This window comes from Pseudophryne corroboree, chromosome 10, assembly GCF_028390025.1.
Source record: "Pseudophryne corroboree isolate aPseCor3 chromosome 10, aPseCor3.hap2, whole genome shotgun sequence".
Taxonomy (NCBI): Eukaryota; Metazoa; Chordata; class Amphibia; order Anura; family Myobatrachidae; genus Pseudophryne; species Pseudophryne corroboree.
Window position 1 is genome coordinate 312,697,378 of NC_086453.1, and position 12,619 is coordinate 312,709,996.

Consider the following 12,619-nt stretch of genomic DNA (forward strand, 5'->3'; position numbering starts at 1 on the left):
TCACACCCCTAATGTCTAAGAATGCTCCAGTGTCCCCTAGAGGATTCAGAAAAAATGGATTTATCGGTAAGTACCAAAATCCTCTTTTTAACAGCCCAGGCATTGATAATCTCATCAGAGCGGTGCGTCAGTCTCTGAAGTTTACAGAAACGGAGGAGCCTCTGACAAATGATGAAGTCGTATTTACTAAACGACAGAGATCTCCAATGTGTTTTCCTGTTTTTCGGAGTCTCTTAATAAGATGTTAGTAGAAACAGGACAGAATCCAGATAAACGGTTTTCTATACCTCGCAGATTTAAGTCTAGTTACCCGTTTCCAGACTCGGTGACATGTACATGGGAGAATCCACCAATGGTTGATTCGTCGGTGACGAAACTTACAAAGAAATTAACCATACCAGTGCCAACTGCTACTACGCTTAAAGACCCTTCAGACCGCAAAATAGAAACTATGCTAAAGTCCATGTATATAGCAGCAGGAGTGCTGCTGAGACCTGGGTTGGTTGGCATTTGGGTCACTAAGGCACTCATAGTATGGATAACAGAACTCAAGTCTGCCCTACATGACGATCACCTTATACTTCTTGCTGATCAAATGTGTGAGGCTGCGGAGTATCTATGTACAGCTTCTACTGACGTCTGTCAGCTCACTTCTCGCATTTCATCGTCACTGGTTACAGTACGATGAGCTCTCTGGCTGCGCTCTTGGCAAGCAGAGGCAGAGGTCAAAAGAGGTATAGAGGCGTTACCTTACGGTGGCGAGAAGTTGTTTGGTCCTGAATTGGACAAATGGATTTCTGAGGCCACGGGAGGAAAGTCTGTTTTCTTACCATTGCCTCCAACGGTACCAAGACGGAGATACTCTGAACCTGCGTTCAAATCCTTTAGACCTGAGCCCTTTCGCGGGCGTGGCAGAGGAACAGCCACGCCTGGTAGACGGGGTCGAGGACGTGGTTTCCAACAAACCAACACAAGTCGTCAAGACGCTAAGGTCACCGACAAGCCAGTGGCATGACGGGCTACCAGCCCATCTCGGATCTCCAATTGTGGGAGCACGCCTTCAGACGTTCCATTTGGCGTGGTTCCAGACATCCACAGATGGGTGGATCCGCAATTTAGTGTTGAGGTTACAAAATAGAGTTCGACTGTCTTCCGCCACTGCGGTTTTTCAAGACAGGACTACCTCTCTCGGACGACATGAGGGCGGTTCTGCAAATTGCCATTCAGTCCCTACTGGATTCAGCAGTTTTGATTCAGGTCCCGGTACAACAACAAGGTCAGGGTTATTATTCCAGTCTGTTTGTGGTACCGAAGCCGGATGGCTCAGTCAGGCCAATATTGAACTTAAAGGGTCTCAATCAGTACGTCACTTACTACAGATTCAAGATGGAATCTCTGCGGTCAGTAATTGCAGGTTTAGAGACAAAGGAATTCATGATTGCACTAGATCTCAAGGATGCGTACTTACACATTCCGATTTGGCAACCTCATCAGAGGTTTATGCGTTTTGCAATACGCCAGAACCATTACCAGTTTCAGGCTCTACTGTTTGGCCTTTCGTCAGCGCCTCGGGTATTCACCAAAGTGATGTCTGTGATGATAGCTCATCTCAGATCCCTGGGAGTGACAATAGTTCCGTACTTAGATGATCTGCTCATCAAAGCCCCGTCTCAACAGATGCTTCTCCAACATGCGCTGCTAACGTACAATGTAGTGGTTCACCACGGTTGGATTGTCAACTTCAAGAAATCACATCTAATTCCGTCTCAACGACTTCAATTCCTAGGTATGATTCTCGATACGGTAAATCAAAGAATTTACCTACTACAACAGAAAGTACAGATTATTCGCCATCTGGTACAATTAGTGCTCAAGCCACGCACAGTCTCGGTACATTTGTGCATTCGCCTCTTAGGAACAATGGTGGCGGCTTTCGAAGCGCTTCAGTTCGGAAAATTTCACTCACGTCCATTTCAACTGGATGTGCTCGCACAGTGGTCAGGCTCGCATCTGCAGATTCACTACAGGGTGAGGTTGTCGCCACGGGCAAGGGTGTCTCTACTCTGGTGGCTCAAAGTACACAATTTAACCGCAGGGAAACTGTTCGGCGGCTGGAATTGGATAATTCTAACGACGGACGCGAGTCTCAGAGGTTGGGGAGCTGTAGTTCAAAATTGTCAGCTCCAGGGTCTCTGGGCGGATCACGAAAGATTGCTGTCTGTAAATGTCCTGGAACTCCGCGCAATTTACAATGCGCTACGACAAGCAGTACACATGCTTCGGTCTCAGACTGTCCAGGTGCAGTCAGACAATGCGACGGCAGTCGCATACATCAACAAACAAGGGGGAACAAGAAGCCGCATGGCAATGCGGGAAGTAGCTCGAATCCTCAATTGGGCAGAATACCACCAGGTGATATTGTCGGCAGTGTTCATTCCGGGAGTGGACAACTGGGAGGCGGATTATCTCAGGCGTCGGGATTTTCATCCAGGAGAATGGGCATTAAATCCAGAAGTGTTTCACATGTTGGTCCAGAGGTGGGGTTACCCTCAAGTGGACCTGATGGCATCTCGCCACATTCACCAAACGCCCCAGTATGTGTCCAGAACGAGAGATCCAAAGGCAGTGGCGGTGGATGCTCTCACAATCGCTTGGCCGTATAGCCTAGAGTATCTGTTTCCACCGTTTCCGCTGCTCCCTCTGGTGCTAAAACGGATCAAAAGAGAGTCTGTCACAGTCATACTAGTGGCGCCTCGGAGAGCTTGGTTCTCGGATCTCCGCGGACTACTCGCAGACGATCCTTGGCCGCTCCCACTACGTCCGGACTTGTTACAACAGGGTCCGTTCCTTTACCCCGATTTAGCGCGGCTGCGTTTGACGGGGTGGCTATTGAGACCGCACTCTTAAGAAGAGAGGGCATTCCAGAATCGGTTATACCAACCATGTTACGAGCTAGGAAGCCAGTTACGGCAGCTCATTATTACAGAATTTGGCGTGCCTATATAGGTTGGTGTGAAGCTCGGAAGTTTCCGACATCATCTTTCAAGTTATCCCATCTTTTTGTTATTTTTACAGATGGGGTTAGATGGAGGACTGCGTTTATCTACACTAAAGGTGCAGGTATCTGCGTTGTCAATTTATTTTCAAAGACGATTGGCTCTATTGCAGTCGGTACACACTTTTCTGCAAGGTGTCCTCAGAGTACAGCCTCCATTCATTCCACCTACAGCGCCATGGGACTTGAATCTGGTTTTAGATTTCTTACTGTCTTCATATTTTGAACCCTTACAGCAAGTGGATATAAAGTTTCTCACTTGGAAAACAATTTTTCTTCTAGCCTTAGCTTCGGCAAGGCGTGTTTCAGCTTTGGGTGCCTTGTCATGCAAGCCACCGTATTTGGTGTTTCATGATGACAGAGCGGAACTTCGGACGAATACCGCTTTCTTACCAAAGGTAGTGTCATCTTTTCATATCAATCAACCAATAGTAGTTCCTGTGTTAACAGGACATTCTGGAACTCTGGATGTGGTACGCGCATTACGCGTTTATGTATCCCGAACGTCTACAGTTCGTAAGACGGATACGTTGTTTGTTCTCTATGATGCTGCCAAGATGGGTTGGCCAGCGTCTAAGCAGACCTTATCCAGATGGATAAAACTGACTATACGTCAGGCTTACCTTCATGCTAGGTTACAGCCGCCTACATCAGTAACAGCTCATTCCACACGTTCTGTGGGAACTTCATGGGCAGCTGGTCGTGGAGCTTCTACGACGCAGCTTTGTCGTGCGGCTACATGGTCATCAGTGCACACATTTGTGCGCTTTTACAAGTTTGATACGTTTGCGGCATCAGCATCTAGCTTTGGCCGCCTAGTGTTACAGGTGCCAAACAGCTCTCCCGCCCAAGGGGGAAGCTTTGGTACGTCCCAAGAGTACTCCAGTGACCCCTAGTGGATGAAAAAGAAAATAGGATTTTGGTACTTACCAGGTAAATCCTTTTCTTTGAATCCATAGGGGGCACTGGACGCCCACCCAGAGCAGTTTTACCTGGTTTGTGGTAAGTTCAGGGGATCTTATGGTAACACACTCTCACCGACTGGTTCAAATTATCAAGTTATATCGGTTATGGTGTCAACTGTTTAGTTGTCAGTAACGTTATGTGTCAACTTCATTGTTGTCCGTTATGTTATATGTAATTATCCATTGTCAACCTCTCTATAGCTCCTGTTCGGCTCAGTAAAAAACACTGAGGTACTCTGGGATATGGAGGGGTGGTGTTCTAAATTTAAATATTCAGTGCCCTGTTCCTGTGGAAGCCATCCATATCCCCAAGAGTACTCCAGTGCCCCCTGTGGATTCAAAGAAAAGGATTTACCTGGTAAGTACCAAAATCCTATTTTTTATTTTATATTTTTCTTGAGAAACTGCCGCCCACCCCACAACTTTGAAGGTGTAGCTTGAGAATTTGGTTTTAAGTAAATTAATGCGAGACTTATAAAAACTTATTTACCAGCAGATTCTCAAGCTACACTTTTAAAGTGGTGGGGGATTGGTTTCTCAAAAACAGGCAATTCAAAAAGGTGTGTGTATATATAAACACGGAGGTGGTGGCGTTATGTCGTGGGGCTGGTTTGGCTTGGGCCTGCTAGTTGTAATGCATGGTCACATTAACTCTGAGAAGTACAGAGATGTTCTCTATAGCAGTCCTCCCTACAATGTGTCAGTTCTACGGAAACAAATGTTTAACAGGATGACAGTTCCATCGGTCATGTTTCGAGCGCAATACTGGACTGGTATACAGAACATTCGGTAACCTGGATGGCCTGGACAGTTCTGAGTACAACTCTTAACCCCACTGAGAACCTCTGAGATGAATTGGAGCGTCTGATGCATTCTAGACCGGCCTGACTTTCAGTGTCGCAGTTGGTCCCTGTCAAGGCGGAATGGTAAAACATACCGCCTGCTGTTGTCCAGGAACTTGTGTGCAGTTTGCCAAGAAGGGGGTCTGCAGTAATCACTGCACGTTATGGACCTACAACTTACTGACGTCAATAAAATCTCACTGTCCAATCGCTTGTCTGCATAGTGTATTAAAGGCTAACGCTGCTCCTCACCTCTATGGGGGGATTTCAAGTGTTTTGCACGCTGGTGGCCGCTAGCTGGTGCCCCCGGTGGACCAATTTAATTGTTGCTACGTTTGGCTGTGCACAACCGCTGGTGCTGACATTTCTGCTGCAGCTTCCCTCCCAAGCTAAGAAGCAGAAATTAGCGAAAAGTGAACTGTCTGAGCACTCAAACTGGACTTTTTGCGTCACACCCATTACTTTGGTCAGGTAAAGCTGCATTTTGCGGGCTGGTAACTAGTAATCTATACGTGAACATACTCACATTGCTGTTTCATGTAGGGCAGTAATGCCAGCCTTGCCATCTGCCACCTGATACCCATATGCTGTTATACATCCCTGTGTATGGATGCAGCCCTGCCAGTTGCATGACAACAGCACTGCAGCCAGTACAGGACTGTAACTGTGCCCCATGTTGCATGCAATGCTTTCTGCATTCATGCAACCTGGGTCACTTACAACTTGGGGGTGTGCGTGCACGTGTCTGCCATTTTGCACAGCCTCTCGCCCACCACCACAGGGGGAAGGAGGAGAGAGACCTGTGGAACACTGCCCTGCAGTCTCCCCAAGTACAAGGCAGGCTTGTGATTGCTGGAGGGCACCGAGTTGAGTATGATCTCCAAACCCTTCGCTCCGCCTGCTTCCTGCTCTGTAAATGTGTGCGACTGTCACCTTGCTCTGGTGAAATGCAGCATGGCCTAAGTCGTCACTCGCAAACAGGCCGTGTGCATATCTTCACTTTACAAAACGGGCGAGGCACAGCAATCTGCCAGTACAGGCTAGCGTTAACGCTATAATGTGGACCCGGCCTTAGATTAGGCTCCAGCGAAGCAGGACCAATGTGAATGACACTAGTAACTGTGTCCCCAAAATGGCCACCTTACAGTCTGCTAAATACATCAATGGCTTTGGGGCACATTTCAGTGCTAGTTTACCAAAAATCTTGCACCTGTGGATTTTTTTCCTGCAGGTGCAAGGTTTTTGGCATTCAATTGGGTGCTCAATATTTGTATTTCTCTTACATCCTAGAGGATGCTGGGGTCCATTTTAGTATTATGGGGTATAGATGGGTACACTAGGAGCCATTGGCACTTTGAGATTAATAGTGTGGGCTGGCTCCTCCCTCTATGCCCCTCCTACCAGACTAAGTCTAGAAACTGTGCCCGGAGGAGCCGGTCACATATAGGGGAGCTCTTAAGAGTTCTTAGTTTTTTTTGTTTTAATAAGAGCATTAGGTACCGGAAGGCTGCTAGCAACAGCCTTCCTGCTTCGTGGGACTTGGTGGGGGAGTAGGAACCAACTCTTGAAGTTAATGGTTCTCTGTCTCCGCTGACAGGACACTGAGCTCCCGAGAGTGCTGATCACAAGCCCACGAAGCGACCGCTCACTCCCGCAGCACGGCCGCTACCCCGTAACAGAGCCAGAAGATAGGAGAGGGGCGAGTACAGTGTCGGTGTCCCGATTAGCTGGTCGCCAGCAGGTATGGCGGCACAAGGGTGGGAGCGCAGCTCTGACAGGCTGCGCTCCATGAAGGCTCAGCAACACACAGTGTAGGCGCTTGGAGGGGCGACCTGAGCCAGCGCGATCACCCTAAACTGGTGAAAGCAGCTAACGGGCTAATCCCGCTGTTAGCATATAAGACCTCCGGCCAGTATAATCAAATTGTGCGGGATGGGGCTTCTCAGAGTGGATTCAGCACTCACCAGCACCATTTTCTCCCTGCAGACATAGGAAGGAAGGAAGGAAGGAAGATGGCCTCCACATAACTCCAGTTATCCTCTGCGGTACCAGGGTGTTGGAGGGGGGGAGAGTGTGTTGTTAGTACTAATTAACCCATTAAGGTTGGTTAGTCAGCACCAGGCTTTTATAATAACTGAGCTGTGTGGCTGGCTCCTTAGACTCTGGCTCTCTGAAGGTATTCTGGAGTGTGTGTGTGTGTGCGTGTGCGTGTGCGTGTGCGTGTGCGTGTGCGTGTGTGTGTGTGTGTGTGTGTGTCCACATTACCATGTCCAAGGACTGCAATATGCTTTCTCAGCCTTCCAAATCCAAGCCCGCATGGGTGGATTCTGTAATGGGAATGAAATCCCAGATTTCTACAAGGATGTCACATACTCAGAAAGAGACACAGTTTTTGAGGAAATCTGTGGAGGGTTTGCAGTATTTGGCCCCCACTAATTAATCAAAAACCCCACCTACATACCCACAAAAGCATACACTTGCCCAGATGATGCAAGCTGACACTGATACAGGGGACGATGCATCCCTTGCTAAAGGAGTGCAACTAATGATTAAAGCCATTATGGATATTTTGCACATTACTGAGACGGTACCTGAGCAGGTGGAGGAATCTTATTTTACAGAAAGTAAGAAATCCTCGCTTACCTTCCCTGTTTCCAAGGAGTTAAACTCGGTTTGAAAAATCCTCGGAAAACCCAGAGAAAAGGGTCCTCGTTACTTTCCCTTTTCCGGATGAAAAAAAAAGTGTGAAAACCCCCCTATAGTTGACGTTTCTGTATCTAGGTTGTCAAAAAAAGAGGATTTTGGTACTTACCGATAAATCCATTTCTCTGAATCCTCTAGGGGACACTGGAGCACTCTTAGACATTAGGGGTGTGAAGCTTGCAACCGGAGGTGTGGCACAATCTAAAATTAGTATTGTCTGCACAGCCAGCTCCTCCTCCTTCACATCCCTCCTCCCTCAGTTTTGAAAATTGACTGATATGTTGTACGGTTCGGTTCCTCGCCATGTGCTTTAGTATCATGTCCTATTCTCTCAAACAGCATCCAAGAAACTTCTTTAACCGAAATTAACACACGCTGTTTGTACGAACTGTATGAACAAGAACTATGAACACAGCAGGCTGACAGCACCGAGGCGGGCGTCCAGTGTCCCCTAGAGGATTCAGAGAAATGGATTTATCGGTAAGTACCAAAATCCTCTTTTCTCTTTCATCCACTAGGGGACACTGGAGCACTCTTAGACATTAGGGAACGTCCCAAAGTTAACCCCCAGGGAGGGAGTGCTGTCGGTGGCCTGCAAAACCAAACATCCGAACCTAGAATCTTCGGACGCAAAAGGTATCAAACTTGTAAAGCTTTGCGAACGTGTGGGCTGAGGACCAGGTCGCCGCACTACAAAGCTGAGAAGTGGAGACACCTCTGGCAGCCGCCCAGGAGGCACCCACCGATCGGGTGGTATGAGCACCCGTCTGAACCGGAACCTGTCTACGACAGGAAACATAAGCTTGCCGAATGGCAAGTCTAATCCATCGAGACAGAGACTGCTTAGAAGCCGGCCAACTCTTCTATGGCCCATCATAAAGAACAAACAAATGGTCCGACTTTCTGAAGGATGACGTAACTTGTACGTATACCCATAAGGCTCGGACTACATCCAAGGACACCTCCCCATCTGCGAGACCCTGGAAAGATGGGACCACAATTGGTTGGTTCACATGAAACCCTGAGACAACCTTAGGAAGGAAATCCGCTCTTGCACGGAGTTCCGCCCAATCCACATGAAAAAAAAAAAAAAAAAAAAAAAGGACTCTTTCACGATAAGGCTCCCAACTGAGAAACCTGCCTAGCCGAAGCCAAGGCCAGCAATAACGTTACCTTCCAAGAGAGATATTTCAGGTCTGTTCTCGCTAACCGCTCAAAGAGTGACGATTTCAAAATTCCAACACCAAATTGAAATCCCATGGCGCAGTGGGAGGACGAAAAGGGGGCTGTATCCTCAGAACCCCCTGTAAAAAGGTTTGAACCTCTGGCAAGGATGCCAACCGCTGTCGAAAAAGGATGGAAAGAGCCGAAACCTGAACCTTCAGAGAGCCCAGCCGCAGACCTAACTCTAGGCCGGCCTGAAGAAAAAATAAAAGTCTGGATAAGTGGAAGGTCGTTGAATTCCACCCCCGTTCCTGACACCAATCCATGTACCTCTTCCAAATTCTGTAGTAGTGCATGGCTGTGACCGGCTTCCTAGCGGCAATCATTGTAGGAATGGCCGTTCTAGGTATCCCTCTGCTTCTTAAGATCCGGGTCTCAATAGCCACGTCGTTGAACGCAGCCTGTTCAGGTCCGGATGGTGAAACGGTCCCTGAGATAGCAGGTCCTCTCTCTGAGGTAACCGCCAAGGATCGTCCGCTAATAACCCTCGTAGGTCTGAGTACCAACTCCTACGGGGCCAATCTGGTGCGATTAGAATCGCCCATACTCGTTCTCGTTTCAACCTCTTCAGAATCCTGGGTAGGAGTGGGAAAGGTGGAAAGATGTAAACCTTCTTGTAACACCAAGGAAGTGTTAATGCATCCACTCCTTCTGCTGCTGGATCCCTTGTCCTGGACACATATCTGGGCAGTTGGTGGTTCTGCCGAGACGCCATTAGGTCGACTTGAGGTAGGCCCCATCTCCTCACCACCATGTTGAAAATCCGTGGATGTAGGCACCACTCTCCCGGATGCATAGCCTGGCGACTGAGATAATCTGCTTCCCAGTTTTCCACACCTGGAATGAACACTGCCGAGAGGATTATGTTTCGCCTTTCTGCCCACAACAAATTCTTTGTGGCATCTTTTAACGCCATCCTGCTCTTTGTTCCTCCTTGACGGTTTATGTAAGCCGTCGCTGTGACATTGTTCGACTGAATCCTTACGTGTTGACCCATGACCAGGTCTTCGGCTAAGAGAAGCGCATTGTAAACTGCTCTTAGTTCGAGAATGTTTATGAGTAATCTGCTCTCCTGTAACGTCCGTCTTCCCTGGAACCGACGGTCCTCTAATTCAGCACCCCAACCTCTGAGACTGGCGTCCGTTGTCAGGATCCTCCAATCCCAAATGCCGAATCTCTTTCCTGCTGCGAGATTTCTGTGAGCAATGAGGTTCATCTGGAATGGTCGGGAATGAAGTCCGCCGTACTGGAGAGCTTCGAACGACGCCACCATTTTCCTGAGAAGTTGCACACAGAGGTGCAGAGACACCGTCGGTGTCCTTAGTACATGAGCCACTAACTTCTGTATGTCCTGGATCTTGGACTCCGGCAGGAAAATTCTCAATTGCACCGTGTCCAGGATGAGACCGAGGAACTGAAGCCGTTGAGTTGGAATGAGGTTGGATTTCTGGAAGTTCACAATCCACTCATGTTGAATGAGAAATCGGTGAGATGTCTGAGCATCCTTCATCAGCTTCTCTGGAGAGGAGGCCTTGATCAAAAGTTCGCCCAGATAAGGTGTTATCGTGACCCCTAATAGCCTCAATCCTACAACCATGATCTTCGTGAAGATCCATTGAGCTGATGATAGACCGAATGGTAAGGCTCTGAATTGGTAATGATCCTTCACCAGTGCAAACCTTAGGTAAGCTTGGTGGGGAGACCAAATTGGGATATGCAGGTATGCATCCTTTATGTCCATGGACACCATGAACTCGCCCTGTTCCAAACCTGCAATGACCGACTGGACTGATTCCATTTTGAATTTGTAGATTTTTAGACACTGGTTTAAAGCTTTTAAATTGAGTATCGGCCTGACCGTTCCATCTGGCTTTGGCACGACGAAAAGCTTGGAATAGAAACCCGTTCCTCACTGAGAGGCGGGAACTGGAGAAATGACCTCTGACCGTAGTCATTTTTGAATTGCTGTCAGTAGAGCTTTTGCCTTTTGAGGGCACCGAGGCAAACCCATTGTAAAAAACTGACTGTGAGGTCTCTGTTGAAAATCCATCCAAAGATCTGGTGAGGTGTTGGCCCAGATGTCCCGAAAATCTTCCAAATGTGCGCCCACTTAGGGTGATCCCAGGTGGGCCGGGAGACCATCATGCCACGGTCTTGTTAGCAGGTTTATCCTGCTTTCTGGCTGCTGCCTGTGAGCGTCCACTACCTCTGCCTCCGCGTACTTGTGCACCAAAGCCTCTTCCTTGGGCTCGAAAGGACTGCAATCTAAATGAATTAAACGCTGGTCCCGAATAACCTCTCCTAACCTGCGGAGTGGCTCTCGTATAAGGAGTAGGCAAAAGGGTGGATTCCCCTGCTGTAGCCTGCGAAATCCACTTGTCCAATTCTGAACCGAAAAGCATGTCACCCCCAAAAGGGATGGCTTCTACCGCCTTCTTGGTTTCAGAGTCTCCCTGCCATTCTCTGAGCCATAAAATCCGTCTAGCCGATATGGCCGATGCGGAGATGCGCGATGCTATTCTGCCAAGATCCTTTGAGGCTTGACACAAGTATGAAGCAGATTCTCGAACGTGTTCCACCAGTTGGGTAATCTCTTCCAAGCTATTTTCCTCCTGAATAGCCTGTACAATACGCCCAGACCATGCACCCATGGCCTTGTTGACCCAAGCACATACGATCGCAGGTCTCTGTGCTGCACCTGCTGCTACCAAAATAGACTTTAAAGCTGTGTCCACCTTTCGATCTGACGTATCCTTTAAAGTCGTCACATTAGGTATTGGTAAGATGGTCTTCTTCGACAACCTTCCTAGGGAAGCATCCACTACAGGCGGATTCTCCCACTTATCCATCACACCCTTGGGTAGGGGATAAGTCGCTTGAAACCTCTTCGGAAATTGAAAGCGTTTGTCCGGCTGTTTCCAAGCCTCCTCCATCTGAGATTGGAGGGATTGTGTAATGGGAAACACTGCTGAACGCGGCTTTTGGGATTCTAAGAAATTGAATTCTTCTGGCTCCTTTACCCCTCTTACCTTAAAGTTTAGGATCTCCTTTACCGCTTCAATTAAAGACTCAATACCCGAGATTGCCGTGTCCTCTTCTGGAAAATCGGCGTCTAGAGTAGATTCAATTAACTCACCTTCCTCTGTATCAACGAGAAGGCTCTCTTCCTCCTCTAATTCCTGTATAATAGGAAGGTCTTTTAACTGCCTTGCGCACATTCGTTTCTGCATGTGCGGGTGGCGTTAACTTGATGAGAAATTCCTCCACTGTCTTAGAGAATCCCGCAGCTCATTCTGATTGCTGCTTCCGTGATTCTGCCATCTCCATGGAGATTCTATTCGCAAGGTTGTATGACCTAGGCGGAGCACTGCTCCCAGGTGGGGCGTCCTTGTCTAAGCAGGAATCGCACACTCCCGAGCTGCCAACCCGCGTGCTCTTCCTGTTACATTTCGTACAAACATAACAGGTCTTGGAAGCCTTGTGCTTTAGACATGTTATTTAAACCCCTTACCCGGGGTATTACACAGCTCTTTCACCCTTTAAACTAGGAAGAGAAAGACTGAGAGATGACGGAAGTGAAGGCGTCGGATCCGGCTGGAATTACCTGTCCCTTCCCTATATATAAAGGGATTAGGCCAATAAATATAAAATAAATAAATAAATAAATAAAAAAACACACCAGCTGACTCACAAATCCCCACACCCTAACTGTAAACCAGTTACGATGTTGGAGTTGGTATCCGCTCACTTCCATGTATTTTCGTCAGGATCTTTGCAATAGAATTCCTTTGAAAATATAAAATTATAATTATATATCAGGAGATCCTCAT